The sequence below is a fragment of the Rhipicephalus sanguineus genome, chromosome 11 (assembly GCF_013339695.2).
Source record: "Rhipicephalus sanguineus isolate Rsan-2018 chromosome 11, BIME_Rsan_1.4, whole genome shotgun sequence".
Taxonomy (NCBI): domain Eukaryota; kingdom Metazoa; phylum Arthropoda; class Arachnida; order Ixodida; family Ixodidae; genus Rhipicephalus; species Rhipicephalus sanguineus.
In genome coordinates this window covers 89197725-89220272 of record NC_051186.1, presented here as the reverse complement: position 1 = coordinate 89220272, position 22548 = coordinate 89197725, and the positions used below count along the sequence as shown (strand labels likewise).

The following is a 22548-nucleotide window of genomic DNA, read 5'->3' as shown; positions in this document are numbered from 1 at the left end:
ATGTATCATCCATCGGGATAAAGGGGCGCATTTTAATGCCGCCTAGCTCCGTCATTTGTTGAAGCTGCCCCAGAGCACTCACGTTGTTCACGTCTATGGCAAGGATGTTCTTCCGTGGATTAATTCTGATGTCTTTAATTTGATCCGGCACCGCACGTTCCAGAACAACGGATAGGGCTTGCCTGTTCAGCAGTCGTAGGTTGCTTGAGGGATCCTCCGGCATGAAGATGATGACATGCGGCCAGCGCGCAGGCCTTGACTGCATAGTCGCTGTACTCGCAGGCGTCGAAGGCGGTGCGTTGATGATCTTCCTCTTCGCCCTCTTACCCCGGACGGGTATGAAGCTGTCGTCTGATGTGTCGTCTTCTGATATAGAGTACAGCTCGGTGTCCTCAGTGTCACTGGGAGAGCCAACTCGCTTCCTTGCGATTGACGGCCACGGTGACTTCTGGCCAGACGGGCCTCTGGCCTGCTCCGCGTCCATGACCGAAAGACGGGGAGGAGAGGCACCTCGAAAAAGCGAAGGTTTCACTAAAAATTCAGAGAGCACAGAAACAAGCGTTCTCAAAACTGAGGCGATGATTTCAGAAAGCAGTAACGGTGCAAGCGCCAACATTCGCCAGCATCATTCTGTGAGGCACGCCTTTGTTGAAGTCCCAGTTAGTTTCGACCTTCTGGTGTTCATTGTCGCTTGTCTAAATCAAATTACACGGGCCTTCTTCTATTTCGTCCCCCTAGAAATGCGGCCGCCTTGTCCGGTACTCAAACCCGCATTCCCGAGCTCAGCGGCACGATACTCAAAGGGGACCTCAAAAACTCATCGTGCTTAGTGAATAAACACATACTGCGGGATCGAGATGCTGCTGCGAACAGTTCAGCAAAATATTGCAGTCATGTGTAGAAAACAAAGCCGGTCCTCAATAACTTCGCTGGGCGGACGCAAGCTCAATTTCACCATCTAACAGACTGCTGCTATGGCCCGAAATATGACATCAATCAAGAGCGCTTTTTGGATCAGATGTGCTTCTTGTCACAGGGTTGCACCATGTTCGGTGCCGCGCTTTATCGTGTGCTATACTCACACAGTAGCAACATTAGCGTACACCAGCGTCACACGAGGCGAGAGCGACCGCGTTTCATCACGCGTGCTTGCGTACCTTCCTTCCTCCCTTGTCATCGCTCCCTGCGTAGCGTCCAGCGTGATCGCCGGGACGTAAAGTGAGAAAAAGCGCGTAAAGCTTGCGACAAAACCCCGTAACAGTGTTCGTTCTTGACGGATAGAAAGAAACTTTTCCGCGATCGATTCGTTAAGAATTAGGCTCCTATTTTGAGGTCACTCGATAATTACTTCAGGAAGAGGTTCAGGACTACTTGAACTGCTAAGATCATCAGATCGTATTTTCATATTTGTAGTAAGACCACATGTGTGAATCCCCCATTGAACTTCAGTAGCTGCGTGAGTTCGTTAATCATACATCGACGCGGAACCTATGAAGCAAGGTAGATCTTGCTCTCTCGCTTTTACCCGCTCATGCTCCTCCAAACGTGTAAGATTGCAAGCTGGACATAGTCTATTAACCTATCTGCTTTCTCCTGCATTCGCCCTCGTTCTGTACCTGCTGAGCTACCACGCCGGCTCTTCAGAAACAAAAAAGATCCAAAAAAGGTGATACTCTTGGTGCATGTCATACCACTTCATGTAGAGAACTTGTATAACAAAGTGGGGCTCTAGCTCTGCACGCTGTAGATATCTGACCATTGATACCCGCCTGATTATGACGCACATTTGCTGCACAGTGCATGTGCCCCGTAAAAACAACGACTTTTTAAGGTGAAAGCCTTAAGTGCTTCATGAGATGCCGGCCGTGGCATGTGGTACAAACACGTATGCGACCCCGATGAATGTCTGATGAGTACAAATGAGGGAATTAGTGTTCAAGCCGAAACCCAACCCAGGCATTCCAGTGCATCAAGTATTTTAACACAGAGCCAGACCAGCTTTCCCTCCCCCCCCTTTATTGCATGCTTGTGGATATGACATACATCGCCAAACATAGGAAAGGAACGACAAAAATGAGTGTCTGCCCTTGTGGTCAGACACTAGTTTAAAATTACTTGAGCGCTGTTAAGCAGTCTACCCTCGACCACCACTCAGACTGATGCGTGTCGAAGCTGCACTACTCTGGCGACGAAGCGTCACACGCTAGCACGACGCGAAAGGGAAAGTATGTACTGCATCGACACCGAACACAATCAACGCGTACGTTGCGTTGTACCGACCGTAGTTTCCTACAGTAATGCGCTGAAACTACCGAAGCGATCCATGTCGGCCCTAATTAGGTTCATGATCCATTACTCCTGTTCTCCGCTCCCAGACGGCGACACCCCTCCCCCCCCCCGCACAAAGATCACTGTGAGAGGGAGACGATGTGATAGATATAAGGCGCGTTTGCGAAGCCTCGAGTTTGTTCGTCGATACCGCAGTGGGTTCAAACAGGTTAGATTCGCGCGAATGGTAGTTGGTGCTAACATTTTTGCCTGATAGTCTCTGCCCTATTATGAAATATTCATGATTACTTTCCCCATGTTCTCGGCGTGGCTGCACCTACCCAACGTATCCAATGGAATACCAATTCCTCATAACCCATTTTCATAGATATTTGCAAAGGTTCTACAGCTACAAAACTGATAACGAAGGTACTTCTGAAAAAAAGCACGTCTGAAAAAAAAACGGGGAATCGAACATGAGCAAATTTTCGACTACTTATTTTTAAGAAAGATGCAGGTCCTGTAACTTGGTTACAAACTTTCTCAAGCTCAACAACACAAGATATGTTTTCCATTTTATTGCTTTTTTTATTATCATCAAATGTTAGACATTACAAAGAAGATTATTTGTTTTTCCACATCGACATAACTTTCGCTACTATTCCGCATCGCTCTGCATCGCCTTCTCAGCAGACGGACAAACCTGTATACAGGTGGAGGGAAACAATAGCAGAACAGGATAATTTGCTTTTGAAGAATGGAAGAGCTGCGCAAAGCCGCCGCCAAAGAGAATCGCATCTGGGCCAAGATTTCTTCCAACCGTCACAATGTTTTTGCAGCACACCTGTGCAGCTTTCGCAACAAAGGTGCCCGTAAGCTGTAGCACGTTGTGCTGCACGCATAGTCGAGTTAACCTCCCTACCTTTCCTACATTCCTTCTCTCTCTGCACATACCTGGGCTTTCTTCAGAAACACAGCATTTGCAAACCACGCAGAATTCATCCAAAAAACGATGGTTGAGAAGCACGTGTTTACGGCACTTCTTCTTTTTGCGTCAGTGTCACCACTGAATGGTTTATTTAATTGTCTGAGAGGGACATGCAAGAAAAGGGATATCAAAAAGGTAAATAGGCCGCATCAATCGCCAATAGTTATGTAGATGTTTCACGTGTTCTGCATGTACCGAGAAAGAGCCGGAAACATTTCGCGGTCAAGTCCAATGAGCGCAAAGGTTTTTGCTGTTCTTATTTCCTCATCGCATGCCTTAACTCAAGTGAAGCTGGGAATGTACTGAAATCAGGCAGCGATGTAATAGTAATGAACATCGGCGACACAGAGAAACGAATTTTTGGAAAGCAAGGATGCTTAAGTGCTGGTTACCTCTTCCAGGACCCTCCTAGCTATTGTCTCTCGCCGGCTCTGGTCAGGGGTCGCCACTGAGCTTCCCAAGTACGTTTCGAAGAGTCGCGCCTGCTACGACCAATTAATGAGTGTGCCTGCAAGTAGCGGCGAGACGCTGCCTGCCATACTCGGCATGCGCTTACCTGCTATGCATTTGATTGTCAAGTGATGTTGCACCATCGACATCCATCCCTGTGCTGTTCGTGAAAAGCTTTGTAAAATATATTTAATTGTGGGCAAGTACTGTGTGTATTGGCGGTTAGTCTTTCACCTGCCGCCTGTTGAGTTTGCAATCAGTTGGGACTCTGTTTCCCTAGCCGTTGCACCTAGAGTATCTGTCTCTCGGTGTGCCGCCGGGTGTCAACCTCCGCATGCACGAACAGAGCTTATAATAATATTTAACTTAAGTGACTAAACGGTCTTTAACACCTTTCAAGAACCAATATATTGCTTAAGCGTAGCTTTCCTTGCCACTCAACTCTGAAAACTTAAGTGGCCGTGAAGGTGACATCGTAGCTACCTTAACCTGCAGTTATCCTGAGCAAAATGGCCGGATACTACGACGGCAGTGTCGCAGCTAGCGGATTCCCCTGTTCGTATCGACGAGATAGCTGAGCCCTCTGCGCGCACATATGTTAGCGTGTCACGACCACTATCCATGGATCTATAAAACTAATTGGAGTACCATAACGAGATTCAGTTCGCCCGCAGATACAGCTATCGAAAGGGAACTGTGCAGAACCGGCTTGGGACGCTTGCCCTGCACGGAAAAAGTGTGACGAAAGGGAGACGCCGATGACGCGCACAAAAAATTTTTGATCGGTAAGCGTCTTTGACTTGCTTCACTTAAGGTCACTACTGCCTACAGGCAACAGTGCCTCCCTACTGCAACCCGCACAGACTAGATATTCCGGGCGCGCTCACATCTTCGAGCGTTGATCAGCCTGCTTTAGTTTGTGGCAACGGTCGAGATTACGAGCCACTCTTATGCATAAGCCTACCGCCGGCGAGCTCCGGCCTACCGCCCACGCGATGTGGTAATCTATGTAGTGCGAAGAGTTCAACGGGAACTTCATACGCCGCATTGTTTGTCCTAAAGAAAAATCGAGGCATTCATGCCATGAAATGTCAATCACTATCTCATGTTTATACACAACTAATGAAACCGACTGACAATTAAGTTTACTTAAGGTTAACAGCGCGAAAATAACACACGGCGGACAGAAAAAAGACGGGACAAAGAGCTTGTCCCGTCTTTTTCCTGTCCGCCGTGTGTTATTTTCGCGCTGTTAACCTTAAGTATGCACAAGCAACTAGCCCAGTCAGCCACTTTAATTATTGACAATTAAGCCAAGGAAAGCACAGGGGACATTATTTGTGGTTTCTTAACTGTATTGTAATGATTCCCACTTAAACTGAAAGAATATAAAGTGGGCGAAAAATCACCCTCGGCGTCGGTGGGATTCGAACCCGCAACCTTCCAATTGGGTTAATTGTCTTCAAATTTGCTTTATTGTCTGTCGGTTTCAACAGTTAGGTACAATACAGAAAACGAACACCTCGGACAATTCCCCTGCCGTCTTACTATCTCATATTTGTCATGTATGAATGCACGCACATTCTGCTGTATACCATTAATGAAACGTATGTTGAGGCATACACAATGCATGGCTTGTCATTTATGTTCTTCATGTCATGATGTCATGCCAACCAATTTTCCGATATATCAAGTAAATGAAACGGCCGCTAGTGCACCATAAGTCTGGCATGTAAACCCATCCTTGCATGATATCCATGTGATTATTTTCACATTACGACCTGTCGTTTATTTTCGCCATACAGTCGTGTCACGGCATACCGATTTTGGTGTACATCAAGCTAGCGAAACGACCGTCACCACACCATGAGCGTGGTACATATATCTTGCCGCAGTTGACATGCACTTCACTATTTTCATGTCACGGCTATATAGACATGGCACAACAGGCCAGTTTTGGCATCTATCAATCCAGAGAAAAGGTCACGAATGCCAAACGAGCGTTTCATGTAAATTATGCCGTATAGACATGCATTTCATGATTTCATGTTACGGCCTGTGGTTTCTTTTCGCCATGCAGTCATTTCACACAATGCCAATTTTAGTATATATCAAATTATCGAAAGGGCCTGAAAGGACCAATACCCGGGCATGTAAACCATACCGTACATGACATGCTTATCAGTATTTCTTTGTTACGCAGTATTTCTTTGTCATCAGTATTTCTGTGTTACACTCATGTCATGTCATACCAGTTTTGATATATATGATATTTACGAAACGGCCGCGCCAGCACAGTGACAACGTCGTGTAAATCATGACATTTACGATAAGCACATCATAATTTTCATGTTAACACCTACCATTTATGTTTTTCACATACTCATGTATCGCCATACCAACCTTGGTATATATGCACTTAACGAGCACTGAGTCGTAATAGATAGATAGATAGATAGATAGATAGATAGATAGATAGATAGATAGATAGATAGATAGATAGATAGATAGATAGATAGATAGATAGATAGATAGATAGATAGATAGATAGATAGATAGATAGATAGATAGATAGATAGATAGATAGATAGATAGATAGATAACCTCAAAGTCGTAGTAGTCCCCTAAAAATGCTTACCATTTAATAAAATAAATGTTTGAAATAATAAGCTGGAAAGACCATTCACCCAAACACAGGCCTACATCTGCACTCACGTTTATCATTGGGGAGTGTCATAACCGTCGCCAATTCTCGTTGTCACTGTATTGGCTAACTCAACATGAAAATAATAAATGTTGAAGAAATAATCTAGCTCTACAGTTCTTTACTGGCTCAAATGTTAATCGTTAGCAACGGTTATACCAACGCTACCCATCAAGCTGTGAAATTCGGTTTCTCTTCAAACCCAGACGTACGACTGTTGATCCCGATGTTTACGGTCGTGTGTGACCTGTATCATCATCGTCAGCCTGTCTAATCCCACTGCAAGGCGAAGGCCTCTCCCATGTTGCGCCAATCAACCCGGTCCTGTGCTTTCTGCTGCCATGTTACACCTACAAAGTTCTCAATCTCGTCTACCCACCTAATTTTCTGTCTCCACCTCACGCGTTTGCCATCTCATGGAATCCAGTCAGTTACCCTTAATGACCACCGCTTATCCTGCCGACGTGCGACGTGCCCGGCCCATATCGATTTCTTCTTCTTGATTTTAACTATGATATCCTTAACCCCCGTTTGTTCCCTGAGCCACTCAGCTCTCTCCCTGTCTCTTAAGGTTACACCTATCATTTTCCTTTCCATCGCTCGCTGCGTCGTCCTCAATTTAAGTTAAACCCTATTTGTAAGTCTCCAGGTTTTTGCTCCGTAGGTAAGTACCGGTAAGATGCGGCTGTTATATAACTTCCTCTTGAGGGATAGTGGTAGACTACCATTCATGATTCATTCATGACCTGTATAGTACACCATGAATATACTTAGGTGACCCACAGATTAATGTCGCTTCTTGAAGAAGCTGTGATGCTTGCTGGAGGCCTGCAATGGTCATTTTCTTGCTTTTTGTCCGTTTATTTTGGGGCATCGCGAAGCTGCCCTTGACAATTTCGCGTTCATGACAAGCAAGTTTGAACATGAAACCAACTTGACACTGATTGCACAAGCCGCTGGGAACTGCACTTGCTACATGTAAGAAATATTTACGATTTTCATTCCAAACAAAATTCGCATTTACTCATACCAGTTTTATAACGGGCTTCGGTAAATACAGCAATGGTAAAGTGCTTTTTGTCCACTTTAATATTATTCATTTTTTGTTTATTGATACTGCACTCTCAAACAGAAACTATAGCAGGTGTGAAACAGAGGTAGATAGTTTTGTAAAAGGGCACAGTAATATACACACTGGAAATACATCGCGGACAATATAATGCACACAGTTAAAACAATAAAACTAAGGGTGCGAAACAAAAGTTCGAACTAATTAGTAAAATTAGTAAAAGGAATACACACTTCAACAAGGAAATTCTGTAGGATTGAGAGTCGAATTTTACAAGTGACACAAGTGACATTCTTTCATAACGAGGGTCTAGTCCCGGTAGACTTGACACCTTTAGGTAGCATGCGAGGGTTTATTCTTCAGCTGCGACGCCATCAGAAAACAGGAGTGTTCCATACTCGCCGCCTTGGCTGCCAGTGGCGCTGGATAACACGTCTATCATTACACATTACCCGCCCAGAAATGCCCAACGACGTGGAAGGGGGATGCTTGCTGTCGTAGCTCAATTGATGAAGCGTCAGACGCGTAATTAGAAGGTTGTTTGTCCGCGGCTTACCAACGGAAAGTATTTGTTTGTCCAATTTAACCCATGGCCACATATGACTTAAATACTGTGCTGCGCTGAACACCCCCTTGCTTAATTTCATTGTCTAATCGAGACACGAGCCCCTCGAATCATTCCCCTTCTGTCTTTAACCTTGAGGCATGAGTATGGGAAAGACATTACCATAGCTTTCACGCAACATACCGAGCACATCCATGAGAACTTAAATCTGGTTCTCAGAAACAAAAGCACGACAAACTTGAACCAAGCAGGAATAGGATAAACAATAGTTTTGTTTTTACAGTTTGTATGTACAAGAGATCTTATATGGACATATAATACCAGCTCCACGGATTTTATTATGTGTAAAGCGGACCAAATGAAGAGTTACCGTAACACCACTATGTTCTTCACACGATCATTTTTCACGGACCAACAATGGTAAGAACTTGGTATCTGTCAATAACGGTTGTGCGTTGAGTCTTAATTTTTCTTTAGGCGTCGGAGCATTCAGAATCTTGAAGGACGATTTTCAACGCAACATAAAGAAGTAATGCAGGTCAGCAACAAAGGTAAGAAGAACAGTTATAATTCTGATTGTGTGTGCAAGCAGATTACCATGTAGTCTATGTGTGAATCCAAAAAAAGGTGTGCGAAATTCAATATTTTAATGTTCTTGTTCCAAGAACTTCTAATCCAAAACAGTCGCCGTTTACACTCAGCAGTCCATGATTATAAACAGCAACTCCAGTTCTCTAAGTATGTTCAACGTATTACATTCCGTGAACTTGCAATATGGCATAGAAGCTGGAGTGTAACGCTAGTACAAATGAATTAGCCAGCAAAGCACTAAGCACTGTGCGGGAAACACACATGTCAAAACGTATCATAGCACAAGAAGACACGGACGGGAAAGACACGATGAGACGAGCGCTTGTCCCGTTGTGTCTTCCTCGTCCCTGTCTTCTATTCATGCAATTAACCAGCTAGCCCAAAAAGTCACTTTGTCAGGACGCAAAGCCTATCCATTTTGTTCGTTTTTTAAGAATTGTCACGTGACTGCAATACCACGTTGCTCAGCAGAGCAAGGGACTTCACTTCGTTCCTCCTTGAAAAGAAATTCCCGTCCTAACAGTAACAACGTTTCCAACAAAAATTCATTATTGTGACAGGATCTTTTACCCCACATTAGTCGTAGCACACTACACCCACTCCACCACGAAATACAAATCATTTGTTTTTTTAAACACACTCTACGACTAAGCGAAGAAGTGCGTGTTACATCATGTAAAGTTTAACGCACACAAAGACTCTCGCACATTTCCACGGACCTTTCTATTAGAATCTTGTAGTATCTTAAGCGCAAAGACTAAGATGCTTCATGGCAAGCATAAGAACGAAATGTTTATTGACGAGGCTGCTGTCTTGGTTTTAATGCCCTGGCCCGAGGCCGGAGCATGCGCCGTGGCAAGGGGTGGAGGCACGTGTTATAGGTATGTTCTTCGGCGCGCCCACCGGAGAATCTACGGTATATCATTCCCTCCCCTCTGAGCTAGAACCTATCCGGCGGCTTACGGGCACGGGTGGAGCGTCGGAGTGGGACTGGTTTCGCCGTGGACCTTGGACTTGCGGGCTCGATGCCACCTGCAGACGCTTCCTCACCAGGCACGGGCAGACCGGCCTGAAGGCTTCGCTGCTAGTTGACTGGAGGCCGCTGGATGAGAGTGGCCTCTCCGGAGAGGAGGGATCCATGGCAGTTGGGGTTTCGCAGAGTTCTTTCTTAACCGGCGTCGACGAGAAACGTGGTCGTAATTGATCTGCGTCCCTACGCTGCACACCCCTTGGCGTGTTGACGGTTAACAATCGCTTACCTTTGACAGTTGTCACGGCTCCGGGTAGCCACCTTTGATCTAGCTGACTGTATTGGCGACTCCAAACCTGCATTCCTGGTGCAAACCCTTCCTTTCCGGAGCTCGGAACTCCGTTGACGGTAACCTCTCTCTTCGCCGCGTCTTCCTCTGCAAGGTAGGTGCTCAGGCGGGTCCGTGGTTGGAATTCAAAAAGCCTTTCCGCGGGCGACTGCTCCTCTCGTGTCGGCGTGGAAATGTAAAGCAACAGAAATTTGGCAAGTCGACTTTGCAGCGTTCCCACCAGATTTTTTTAGGCCCTCATTGACGGTGCGTACTTACGCCAAACCCCTTGATGGCGGGTAGTATGGGGTCATCGTTGCGTGGCGCACACCATTTTCTCAGAAAAACCATGCTGTCTCGGCATTGGTGAATTCCGGACCATTATCCGACACGACAGTCCGCAGTATGCCACATCGAGCGAAAAGGCTCCTAACTATGTCCACCGTAGTCACTGCCGTCGCCGTCTTCAAGGGCACTGCTTCGATCCACTTAGTCTCGCTGTCCACGACAACGAATATCCTATGCCCTTCCACGGGACCAGCAAAATCCACGTGTAGGGGGTACCAACGTCTGTTGGTCTTTGACCAGTTTGTCGGAACCTGCGCTGGGAGCATGGGCAAACACTGCACGCATTGGGGACACCATTTTGCAAGCATCTCAATTTCACCGTCTAGCCCTGGGTACCAGGAAATTGAGCGCGCGAGGCTCTTCATCGCCGTCACGCCAGGGTGCTTATCGTGCGACTCTTTCAAAACGAATTCTCGAGAAGCTTCAGGCAGAACTACACGGTGGCCCCAGTAGAGTATCCCGTTACTCATAGTAAATTCATGACTCCGTGCAAAATGTGGTTGGTACTGCTGTTCTTCTGAACCCAGGCGCCTTGGCCAGCCTGGCAAGATCCAAGTCTTCACTTGCTGAAGTACGTCATCTTTCATGGTGTGGTCTGAAACACTCTGCGCAAACAAACTAAAATCATCCGGAGCTTGCGCATGCAGGACATACTGGGCTAGTTCCTTTTCGCAGCCATCATCGCGAACCGGCCATGGCAACCGGCTTAGAGAGTCGGCATTTCCATTTAGCTCTTTTCTGTAAACCAGTCGTATGGATAAGCTGCTAAGAGCAGTGCCCAACGTTGAATGCGTGCCGCTGCCATTTGCGGGACGGGTTTACCTGGACTTAGCAAGCCAGTCATAGGCTTGTGAACGGTGACCAAAGTGAACCTGTTGCAAAACACATGAACCCAAAATTTGACAACCCAGAAAACAAGCGCTCGTGCCTCTTTTTCCAATTGTGAATAATTACAATCTACCCACGTGAGGATTCTTCAGCGGAACGCTATGGGAGGATCCACCTATTTTATTCGGTGTGACAAAAACAACGCCAGGCCTGCGCTGAAACCGCAGCACAGTCACAGCGAAAGCTGTGCGGCGTTTCTAGAGCCCGTTAAGCTCTCTTGGGGCTACAATACAAGTACACGAGAAAGGTACCCACTACACCATAAATCAAAATTTTTGTGAAGTTGGGAAGCACCTACGAAGCCATTATTCGTTATTCTGCGGAGAGGCGAGGCACCAGCTACACGGCTGTAAGACATTATGTGCACTTTGTTGACGCGACGACTGATGACGATGAAGAATTATGGCTCAGCCCTTTGTAATGGGTTGGAATCTTTAAACGGCCCACCAGTTATGTAATTTGCATTGGGTGACGCCCGGTCGCTATTTCCCTCTCCCGTCATGCTGTATAACATACGTTGACGTGAGAGAGAGACGGGGGGGCGAAGAACTTTACTGAGACCCCGAGGAAATGGATCATGCGCTCATGGCTTCCTTGGCAACCAATACAAGTGCACATGCGAGGAACCCACTACGCTAAAAATCATTGTTATTTTACTGAGACCCCGAGGAAGTGGATCATGCGCTTATGGGCTTCCTTGGCAACCAATACAAGTGCACTTGCGAAGAGCCCACTACGCTATATATCATTGTAATTTTTGAGAAGTAGGGCAGCAGGCACTGTGCCATTTTTCGTCATTCTACGGAGAGCGTTGGTACCCGCTAAACCCATGTAAGGCATTATGCGCACTTTGTTGATGCTGTGCCTGATGACGATGAAGAATTATGGCAGAGTCCTTTGTAATGGGTTGGAAGCATTCAACAACCTACTCGTTGCGCAATTCGCATTGTGTGACGCCTGGTAACAGAATTCGCGTTGTGCGACGCTTGGTGCTCATTTTACTCTTCCACCACGCTATATTGCATATGCTAATGTGGTTCCTTCCCGACACGAAGCCTATATATTACCTTTTTGCAAAGCAGTTCCTTGCACAGGCATGGCTCAGAGGTTGAATACTGAGCTCCCACGCAGAGGGCCCCGGTTTGAACCTGGCTCCATCCTGAAATTTTTTCTTATTTCGTTTTTTTTTATCTTATTTCGAGCGATACTGGTTGCGGGCAGCGGCGGCGGCGGCGGCGGACAACTACGGGCGCCAAAAACGGCCGGTGAAATGATCTCATAACAGCTTTCGCTGTAAAATTACGCCCATACCCTCGGCCGACACATCACACTCAAGCCGCAGGGGTTTGTGGGGATCGTAATGCACAAGAAAGTTTGCCCTGCTCATGGCGCGCTTGGTTTTTTGGAATGCTGTTGTCTGTGCGGGACCCCAACACCAGGGTGCTCCTTTAGACAAAATTCGGTGTAACGGAGCCAAAGTGGGCGACAGATTCGGTAGAAATTTGGAATAGTATTGTCGAGAGCGAGCGTTCCTGACCTGGGTGTGTGGGATCTTTTGCAAGCCCTAGCAAATGCCCTCTTTTGCCTCATTGATGGCATATTGAAGTGCGATGTCGACAGGGCGCCATTGCATGCGCCCCTTTGCATCTGTCGCACGAAAGGCTAGGGCTTCGCGGACTGCAGTTCTTCCTTCACTGCCTGTCTTGTTGCTGTTGGTGTACCACGTTGACGCAGCCACCTTCGATCCGAGCGTATGCAGTCCGCATGCCCCGAGCGTCTTTGTTCGCTTTCTCAGAAGCTAAGGCGAATTCTTTGACTTCTTCACGACTCTAGTGCTTGCGGCCCTGCAGGCATCGGCGCATTTCCTCGTCCCGAATCCGACAAACGACTCGGTCTCGCAACATGCGGTCCAGTGTCGCCCCGAAATTACAATTTACGGCCAGTCTTCTCAGCTCCACAATGTAGTCCCGGACGCTTTCTTGCTCTTTTTGCTTTCGCATAAAGAAGGAATAGCTTGCTGCTATCTCGTTTGTCTGAGGGTTTAAATGCTCTCACAGGCATTTCACAACGTCGTCGTACGTGAAAGAGTCGATGGGGACCCCCGGCTTGTGCCCTTTCAATATCCGGACGACACTGTTGCCCAACGATGAAACCAGTAGGGCCCGTCGTTTCGCTGCGTCGGTAATATCGTTGCTCTCAAAGTAGGCTTCCAATCGGACACGATACGTGCTCCGGCTACTTACGGCGTCGTCGAAGGCAGGGGGCCGGGACCCCATTCTTCTGGTCTCAGCGTCGGAGTGCGATTAACCGGGTCCCACCCTCGTCGCCACTGTAGTGTCTTAAGTAAGCGCGAAGACTAAGACGCTTCATTGCAAGAAGAAGAACGAAATCTTTAATGACCAGGCTGCTGTCTTGCTTTTAATACCCTGACCCGAGGCCGGAGCATGCGCCGTTGCGAGGGGTGGAGGCCCGTGTTACCGGTATGTTCTTCGGCGCGTGCACGTGAGAATGTGCGCTACAATAAATCTGTCAGTGTGTTGTGTTTTCCTATTTTGACTAAAAATAAAAGCCTTTGCAGATATAGGTAAATACAGTAAACTAAGCACTACTACCTTAAGGAAATTTATTTAGACGCACGCAAAACACTTAGCAGTTTTGCTCAGCAAGCCGCTGGAAACAAGGTAACTTACCCACAAATTGTGTACTTCGCTGGCGCATCACTAACAATCATATGTTGGCTTAATCACCGATATTGTATTTCAGTCATTCCTTGAGCAAAAACATAAAAGGCGGCCTTCATTCGAACATTAAGCCCAATATTCAATGTGTACCAAAGGGATTAGGATTTGGAGCTTCTTTGGATATATTAATGACTAAATTATTTGGCCTATTTCATGCTACCTGCTTTTTATACGCTTAAAATACAACTGGCATTTCAATGAGAAACGAAAATCTAACAATTTTACTCGCCATATTGATGTACTTGTTCAATGGTGTCATTCAAATTACAATGTTCCATTCGCTACCAAAACCTTGCTCCTCATTTTTAGGGCTTATTTGCCTATTGCACGTAAGCACATTCCAAGTAAGCACTTGCTCTTATGTCCGACTGTGGCTGTATAACTCATGCGTACAACATTGCACACCTATGAAGTTTGGCAGTGATACTGGTCATGTTAAAGACACAATAGCTTGTGTTATCAGAATGTCCATTCAAGCATGAGCATTCCCTTTTTTCTGCACACATATTATGCTTTTTATGCTTTTTTCTTCACGCATTTGTGCTATGTGCAATATGTTACTCATCTCACATGTGATATTAGGAATGTGGGGAATCATATCTAATGACCGCCTCTCACATATGCAGTGCATCTAGAATTAAGCTGTTCGAATGATTACCAAAGCTATTTTCGCTATAGTCAATTCGGACACTTTTAACCTAACCACAGCGTTGCTGTATCCGGTATATAAACTACCATTTCATTCTGTTTTTCTCGATATGTTAAATATTGTCATTATTATGTGGCACATGAATTTGTTCTAACTGTAGTACAGGTGCTCGCCTGGGGTTGACAAAAATGTCGTTTCCTATATAACATAAAGCGTAACACGAAAACGCGAATTCAATAAGAACATAACAGTCAATTATCGCTTGTCAGTAGGCCAACGATATATATGGGAGGTTGTACGACAAAGGGATATCGTACCGACCACTTTAACTTCTTATAGCTTTGCTGTCACAACATTTAGGTAGAAAGTTTGCTGCGTCGCAGGGCAATCGAAGCACAGCTATAGCACTGGTCCTAATACATACAAAAGGCTTCTAGTTTTGTAGCCCTTCTATGACGCAGCAAGCTTTCGCCTACTAATAAACTAGCGAGCATGACGTGTCCACTCAGTACTCGAGTAACGCGAACAGCGACGTCGCGAATCGCCGTGCAGGCAGAACTTAGAGAATGACTAGGGTTCCTTCTCGCCTTATCGAAATTACGCTGAACCGTACAAAATACTGAGAATACATGGAAGACAGCCTGTACACGCCGCCTTTCAATTTCTTTGCCGCGCTAAGCGCGCCACCGTTAATGTCTAAGACCACGTTATAACGTGTTAACTTTATGAGAGCCTCACGTCCTTACCCCCTCGCTTGCTCTTAGGGGCACGAGTTTTAGGCTGCCTTCCAGACCACACTGTCAAGCACCGGGGTGTGTCAAAACCTTGATAAAAATAACAAAATATATAAACAGGACGTAATAATTGAACCTAATCGTATATGACAGAGTGGGTATTAAGATATGTCAAATTTACATATATATATAGTCATATATTTAGTAGAAATTAGTATAAACGCCGTTGGTATGAATGCTTCGGCAAACGGCACGAAATTGATGGTTGTGGTCCGAGTGAACAGTTATAGTTTGAGGCGAAAGCTTTAGATACATGATCAAACGAGAAACTTGGCCGTCGGCATCGGCGTCTACATGAACTGTTTAAAAATGTCACGTGATCACAAGGCAAGAATCAATACATCGAGTGAGTAGAAAATATTCAGTTTTGCCGCAAGAGCGCAGCAATGAATCAAATAGCAAGAAATTGGAATGTCACACGAAGAAGGCAAATAGCTCTAAACTTGCAGCGCGCTGCTCAAGCACAAAGGAAGCGCGAAAAGAACACGCACAGTGCGAGCGCGAAATAACAACTGTCACATCTCGACACTTGCAGCGCGCTCCTCAAACACAAAATTGGGCGCTTAAAAAGAACGCACAGGTATACACAGGACGAGCTTGAACTGTCACAGTTGTTACTTCAAGTAGCCTCTACTCTGGCTCTTTTAGCTACCAGCTCATTTATTTTGCAAACGCGGCCCCTGCATCGAGCGAAGTGACATTTGTGCGGTATATGTCTTCAACGCAAACTTTTCGGGGAAGGCGCCAGGCATACAAACCTCCCCCCCCCCCCGCCCCACAAGAAATAAACGCGTGAGCGCGGGCGACCACGCCCTGTATGTCAAAGTAAATATTGGAGCCGTACATCCCAACACCGGCGAAACACTAGAGAATTTTAGAATTGGGGACCCAAGGAGCTAGGGGACCCAAGAAACTTGCAAGGCGCCCGGGCCCAAGACCGAAAGGTAGCCTGGGTCGCCGGCGATACCACACAAACGCAGCATGTCCTGCGTCTTGAATAATGTTAATTTCACCGCGCACGGCGTCCCCTGTCTTTTATCTAAGTCTTACACACTGCTGCTCCTCCGAACACAAGAGCAGCCTCCCAACGCAGCTACTTGCGGGGTGACGGCCTCTAAAGCGCGCCCTTCGCGCCATCATGCAGGTGAGAGTGAATACGCTGAAGGCCTCCGAGCTCTGCGTACCACCAGCGGTAACTGGTGTATATAAATAGCTCGCCGTAATTTTTCTGAAGGACGTATGGCGCATGGCGGAATTGCAATTGAAATTGTGCATTTGCCATCTTTACAAAGTACAGATGGGGGATTGCAGAAAAGCTTAACTAGCCTACAACGCTTTCATTTAATTTGGCAGTGACGCAGTCTTCCACATGAAGTTGTCTAGCGCAGTGCGCTGCGGACCGGGTCGCAGGATCGCATCCACAATTGCGCAGTTCGGAAAATTTTGCTTCTGAATTAGTTTTGTTTGCGGCTTTTATATATATACGTACATATACATATAGAAGATATGACGGCAACGGCACAAACCCGCCGAATGTGTCCTTACCATTATATTCGCAATAAAAGGTGGCTTACAGTCAATAACACGCTTACCAGCACAGTCAGTGTGAGTGTCACTCTCAGACGCCTAAGTCTTACATTAAGGTCGGTTTACTTCTTTTTCATACAATAGTTCTAGTGATTGAGACAGAAATGGAACACGGCGTGGCATCGTAGGTGAATTTGGATTGGAAAAACTTTATTTACGTCCTGCAGGACGCGCTCAGCGCGTAGCGGGAGTCTCCCACGTAGGGACCGACAGAGAATACCTAGCCACAAAAAATTTAAAGAAGTGAGGGAGAAAAAAGTCACACCAGTTCCCGCTAAAGGGGACCATGAGGCGATGCGAAGCAACGTTTCGGCATGTCAAGCCCGCGTTTCATAGGGGGGAGAGGGGAAGTGGAGACGGGAAAGAGCGGAGGGGCGAGGGGGAAGGGGAGTGGAGAGGGGGAGTGAGGATGAGGCGTGCGGAGAGGGTTTGTGCATGCGCAGTAAGGGTGGTCACGCCGCACACCCCCGGTTTGAAGTCCCCCATAAGATGCTTCGCATCTAAAAAGTCAGTCTCGCCACAAAAGCCAAACAATGAAAGCGGTAGCAACAAATTCGAATGTTCTACAAACAAAGACTAGATGCTTAGGCCTTTAGGATCCAATCTCGCGTAAGTCTAGAGATCTGGCGTAAGGGAACATGTCCGCTCCATCGAGAGATGGGACCTCTGTGCTTTCTATAGCTTCAACACAATGTAAGCTTTGAAAGCACCGCACGTGATAAGGTCTGAGCCGTCTGCTGAGTGCTGACCTTTATCGACACAGAGCGCGAACGCACGCGTTTTATCGAAATTAGCTGCCGGGCTGACGCAGCGTTCACCCTTTCTCCCGCACGAGAGTGCGATAAAAAGTTATGGTAATTTATTTTGTACCGTTGTTGTGGCGTCCGCGACGACGTCGACAAAGTACTTTAGCTGTAAGTGAAGTCAATAGTCACATTGTCATTAGGAAAAGGCCGAGTGTTTAGAGAGTTTCTGCGACGGAACAATATTTATCATCTTTTTTGTTCGAGCTTCATTTCTTGAAAATTGGCTCACGCCTGATTTCTACGAAAGACACTGTATCACGCTAATAGCGCGTAAGCCCTTCGGGACCGGGAAGTGACGCGACCACGGTGATAACGCAATGATAGGAAGCGAGGTAGACTACGAATGTAGTCGCGTGGCAATTACTCCCCGAATACTCGATATTTTTCTCATAATGTACGATAGTATACAATTATTCCCTCTTGTAGACTTCACCCAAACATATGTATAGGTTATTCCAACCTTGGAACAATTGAAGCAACTGTGACAACCGAAAAAGCATTCTCGTTAGATATTTATTTAGTAAATATGGCACTCAAATTCCTTGCTAGCAGCATAATAGAGTGTGTTAGTAAATCGCTGTTTATTTGTTTCTTTCTTCGTTTCTTTGTTGTTTGTTTTTTTCAGATCACATGGTCACCTCGGTGGAGGATCTTCTTTATACGAGCGAAACATATCGCTGTGCAGTGATCCTAGTCAAGCAATTTTTACCCAGTATGGAACAATGATTTTTTGTTCACTTAGCAGCAGTACAAAGGTTAAATTGCTGTACGATGTCCCTATCTTGAAAAAATTGTGCTTGCAACTGTGCTGATCGCTCAGTTATGTATAAGTGAAATACATATTGTAAATGTATCTAGAAATAGGAACAAATGCCGCTATTTCCGAGTGGAGCGTCAACATGACAGTCACGTCAGCAAACGAAAATTTAACACTGCCGAATTGAAGGATAACCGCTGAAGCATCTAGACACCACGCAAGATCAAGTGCTTGACCTTTCAAGACTACAAAACGACATCCTCTGCAAAAAGAACTTAATATGTTATGCAAATGAACTACTGCTCGACGAAACTTCTTCTTGACCTAGTTGCTATTACTTACTGTATGACATTATGCCGCTAGTGAACACACACAAGAAAGACACGAAGACGACAACATGAGCGGCACTTCTGACTGATTTATTTCGAGCACGAAACAGGGCGTACATATAGTATATGTGTGTGTCACATGTATATGTACGCCCTGTTTATAAATAAATCAGTTGGAAGTGCCGCCCATGTTGTCGTGTTCGTCTCTTTCTTCTACGTGTCGCTTTCACTAGCAGCAGGATGTCATACAGTGAACTACTCCTCTCCGTTTCATCAGCGCTGCATGCTGACATATCTTCTGCCTGCCAGGCTGAGCCTTTGTCTGGCCACTTGAGATACGCGCGTACCCTTGTCCGGGTTCGTCAGCACTACTACTGACCAAACTCACCCAGGATGCCATGCATTACGTAAAAACGTGTAACGAATACCAATGCTCTAAAGCCCCACCTATGCGCCCAGCTGGTTTCCAGAGGCCCGTGTTACGTCATCACAACCATTCGAACAAATCGTCATGGACTTGCTCGGGCCCTTCCCCAAGTCTTATGACGGCAACCGCTGGATCATAGTGGCCACTGACTATTTGACAAGATACTGCGAAACAAAAGCCCTACAACGAAGCACCGCCGTAGAGATTCTGTACTTTTTCACGAACAAGATCGTCCTCCGCCATGGAGCGCCAGCAGTTGTCATTGCTGACCGTCTAACAGCTTTTACGGCCCATATGGTGCAAGATGTCGTGAGACTTAGCGGAACCGCTCATCCCAAAACTACCACATACCATTCACAAGCCAACCGTCTTACAGAAAGATTAAATAGGACGCTCGCTGACATGCTATCTATGTAGGTTGACCAGGACCATAAAACGTGAGATAATGCTTTGCCATTTGTTACGTCCGCTTACAACACTACGGTTCAAAAGACTACAGGGTTCACCTCTTTCCGGTTGCTTACGGCCGAGAAGTAATCACGATGCTGGATGCCATGCTCTTACCCGACAGGTGTGAGATAACCATCGATACGAACGACTTTATCCGGCTCGCAGATGCAGCTCGCAAGCTTGCAGTCGAGCGAATCCAAAGCCACCAACGCATCGACTCATAGAGTATCAATTTTCGTCATGGCGAGGTTATTTATCAACCCGCTGATCAAGTGTGGCTGTCAATTCCCATTCCCCAAAGGGGCCGCCCGTGAAAGTTACTCCACCGCTACTTTGGTCCTTATAAAGTCCTCATGGTTGGACTTTATAGTAGTGTTTCCAGATATCGGTTCAGCCCGACGTGCAGGTGTTCCGATTGACAGAGGTTCTGTGCTATTCAGTATAGCGTGACACTATTATATCACACAAGTTAATAGCTTAAGCCTCCTTCCAATCCTGTTAACACAATAACGTCACTATTTTAGTTGTAGATATTTAAAGACTACAGTAAAAAAATTGGCCGCGTATCTGCGTGCTTCGCTGCAAATGTCGTGTAAAGACGATAGAAGAGGCGCTGTGTGAGATATGGACGCCATCTGGCAATACGTCGGGAAACATGAGTGCTGTGTTGCGTGCTGGTAGTCCCGGCACAGCAGCAGGCGAAGACCGGCGGTGACCAACGCGACCGGCGGGGACGCCAGCCAGCCCGAAAACGCGGTTTGGCGCGAAGCGCTGAAGCAGAGAAACGTCCGCACTCGACGAGTACTCTCCACACACTCTTTTATTTACACGTCGCCTGGGTAAAACAGGAACGCCAGAGCGGCGCCCACAACCGGCAGCCTGAAGGCCGCCCACAACGCTGCTTTTTCATTTTTTAAATATTTTTTTTTCACCTTCTTGGCCTTCTCAAAACTAAAGTTTTTCAACACCAACCCATGGCATTCGTACAGTGCAATACAGAACCGAAACCGAAACACAACAATTTGCTCGTGCGAAGGGCACGGAGGAAGGCAAATGTCAGCGCAGTCGCATTTTCAGCTTTGTTGAAACAGCGCTCACTAGACGACGACGAAGTAAAAGAAGGCACAGGACAGGCGCTGCCTGTCCTGTGCCTTCTTTTACTTCGTCGTCGTCTAGTGAGCGCTGTTTCAACAAAGATGAACGCATACCAATTCGCTCAAGCTTCCATTCTTATGCATTTTCAGCGCAGCTTAAGAAACTAGGGTCCTTAAAATTACGTATGTATGCATTTTCTATTAAAGGAACACGCCACCTAATACTTACCTAGTGATGTTGCACCTCAGATATGCATGATATTTACTTTTTGATCGACAACGTTCACAAGTATGAACAGCCGAACCAGTTCAAGACGGCTGGCCCTTGGGCAAGTGGTTCAACTTTGGCCGAGTGGCTGAATCGAGGGACGTGCCGACAAACAGAAAGACAGAAAGACAGACCAAAATTTCTGCGTTTAAGTTCCCCAAGAAAGACTATCGTCTTTAAAAGGATCCGACGACAACGATGCAACCAAGCAAGCAAGCCAGAGTGCCATAAATTGACCAGGAGACACGAGCTCGCACTTCCCTCTATTTTGGCTGCTTGACGCCCGCTGTTTAGGTGAACTGCTGATTGTCGCCCTTGATGTTCGCTGCCGTTCGTTGGCGTCTACACGTCAATAAATCAGGTGAAAATAAATCCCACCCGTTCTGCGTGGTGCTCAACCCCACCACCAAATGTTACGTGATTTATTGACGCGTGAACGTCAAGGAATGACAGGGAACATCAAGGGCGAGAGTCAAGAAACAGCGGGTGCCAAGGAGCCCAAAGCCAGGCAAGCGCAAGCTTGTGTCTCCTGCTCAGTTGGCAACGTGGCTTTATATGTAGATGTAGATGTACATCCTGTACTGCTGGCTCACACCGACTGAGGGGGATTGGCTTTCTTGCTTGTCTGCATCGTTGCCGTCTCCTCCTCTTCTTCCCTACTAGTTCAGCAAAGGCTGTCCCTTTTGAAATCTGATCGCTGAAAAAGAAATCCCGCTGTGTCTTCTATAGACACAAAATTTGTTTTCGCATAAAATTTAAAATGTTTGCTTCAGCGGAGTGCACACTTTCGTCCATATCGTCAATTTATTTCTGAAGGGTGACCCCATAAGAAAATATTATTCCTGGATACTTCCCTGTTTTAGCAGAAGTTGACGCCAATTTCTTTTCTCCTCTTTACAGATCATCAAAAATTTTATGACTTGCGAGTTTGGGACACTTACCTTAAAACTCGCCCTCACGAGAAATGTATTAAGCGTTTCGAGAAGCTGACACAAAGAGGACATGGAATTTACATGCCGAAGTGCAGGATAATTTTAAGAATCAAATAAAAGTTATAGGATAATGAATTTTCGTACAACACCAATGAGAAGTACAATTCAGGCTAGTAATACGGCGGTAAATTAACTCTGCCGAGGTACTCGCATTGTTGTATATAAAAGCATGCAAAAATTTTAGGATTCTGTCCTGGGAAGCATAACATTCTAAGAACAGAAATATATGTTATCACACTGTATTTTCGTCGCACTTCATGAAGAGAGACATAGAGATGTACACGTAAAACTACAAACACTCACCTGACTGTGTCGTTGCCTTCATGTACAGTGTCACGACGAGTTATCACCGCTAGATACATGACGGATTCCACAAGCCACTGCTTCACTTCATAGACAACAGCGGCCTAACGGCGCGCATCTACTACAAACAGAATATTATGTCTTAAGGGCTAGTCTATGTGGCAATAAAAAAAACTCCCAGG

At 46.2% G+C, this 22548-nt stretch overlaps 1 long non-coding RNA gene across 1 annotated transcript; it reads left to right on the top strand.

Annotated features, from left to right (window-relative positions):
* The first annotated feature begins 3183 nt into the window (after nt 1-3183).
* Nucleotides 3184-22137, top strand: LOC125756286 (uncharacterized). Its single transcript, XR_007414329.1, has 5 exons — nt 3184-3391; nt 8328-8464; nt 8522-8595; nt 18372-18458; nt 21972-22137. It is a non-coding gene; the product is annotated as an uncharacterized LOC125756286 (long non-coding RNA).
* Nucleotides 22138-22548: the final 411 nt, after the last annotated feature.